This window comes from Morone saxatilis, unplaced genomic scaffold (genome assembly GCF_004916995.1).
Source record: "Morone saxatilis isolate NCDOM2014 unplaced genomic scaffold, NCSU_SB_2.0 Contig4, whole genome shotgun sequence".
NCBI classification, from domain to species: domain Eukaryota; kingdom Metazoa; phylum Chordata; class Actinopteri; family Moronidae; genus Morone; species Morone saxatilis.
Genome location: NW_023339984.1, coordinates 12,768,772 through 12,770,214, shown reverse-complemented (window position 1 = coordinate 12,770,214; position 1,443 = coordinate 12,768,772). Strand labels below are relative to the sequence as shown.

General features: G+C 43.3%; 1 protein-coding gene and 1 non-coding gene across 3 annotated transcripts in view; both read right to left on the bottom strand.

The window, feature by feature from the left end:
* The window catches only part of intu (inturned planar cell polarity protein), a 23,974-nt gene that overhangs the window by 14,409 nt on the left and 8,122 nt on the right, over window positions 1-1,443 (bottom strand). The gene's annotated exons all lie outside the window — the stretch shown is intronic.
* On the bottom strand, window positions 958-1,031 carry trnan-guu. The gene has a single exon. It is a non-coding gene; the product is annotated as a tRNA-Asn (tRNA).

The following is a 1,443-nucleotide window of genomic DNA, read 5'->3' as shown; positions in this document are numbered from 1 at the left end:
GTGAATCACCAACCTTTCGGTTAACAGTCCGAACTCCGCTTAAACCGATTGCCACAGAGGAGCTACTTTCACTGGAGGCTTTGCAGAGCGTCCACGGGAGCTGAGCGACCCTGAGAACTAGAAAAAGGTGTATACCCGAATCTTCTAGCCCCTTCCCCATCTACATAACTACGTAAACTTCTAAAAGCACGAGGTGCTGACACAATAAGACTCTGACATTGTTGCAGAAGCTCAGAACTTGCGAGCAGTGATCAAAGACGTGAAGATCTGTTAAACGTAGAGGGAGCTGTTCGGAGCGGAGAACTCAAGGCTGAGGTTGGGATTTCCTGCACAACTCAGGTCATTCTTAACACTCAATTAACAGAATACACCTTTGCACAGGAGCGTGATCAAGGCTTTAAGCTTGTAGTCTGGACAGCTTAGCCACAAAGTTTGGGCTGCACATGGACGTTCACATAGGGGTCAACGTGAACCCTCATAGTTCAGTGTTTTAAATCCAGTTTTATAGGGTGGTTAAGAGTCAGTGTGCCTTTGACCACAAAGTCATGATCACATGAAAAAGGATGGAAACATATGTGGGTATCCAAGATTTTTCCAAATGTTTTCAATGAATGAATCAATGGTTTCTCCATTCTTGATTCAAAGACTGGTTACTTAAAGAGAAGACCCTACGTCCCTGGGTGGGCTTGAACCACCAACCTTTCAGTTAATATTGCAGAAACCTTTATCATGGCATTTTAAAATTGAGCTTAGTGGTTTTCCACGGCCCAGGAGCCTCTTGGGGTGGTGTTTCCCACAATTAATGTTGCTGACCATAAAGGACTTGAAAACCTTTGTGAAGGAGAGCATCGAAAGGACTTCAAGATGGCAATGTTATGGAAAGGTTTGCCAGAAGATTTTCCTCTTTTCAATGTTTCAAGGACATATAGTTACTGATGACTTAAACAGAAGATCCAACGTCCCTGGGTGGGCTTGAACCACCAACCTTTCGGTTAACAGCCGAACGCGCTAACCGATTGCGCCACAGAGACGTCTTTTGCTGAAAGGGGTGTGGCCTCAATCTTCAAGCCCCTCCCATCTGCCGTTTCCTTTTAAAACCCTTCTATGATGGCGTTTTAAAATTGTGCTTAGTGGTTTTTCATTAACTACTGAGGTCTAGATTCCCACAATGAATGTTGCTGAACATAAAGGAACTAAAGAGACCTTAAACTTACAATAAAGTTCAGGGTTTGATTTTTTTGTAGCGGAAGACATCCAAAAAGACTTCCAGATGGCAATGAGCAATGAAAGGGTACACCTGAAGATTTCATTACAGTCAGGCAATCAGGTAAGGGCCATGCTCTTTTCATTATCCTTCCATTTTGGATACTGCTAATGACGTGTCCTGTTAATTCTGCAACACTGAAAACAGGTTACTCATTTCCAGGATGGAAAAGCACAAAA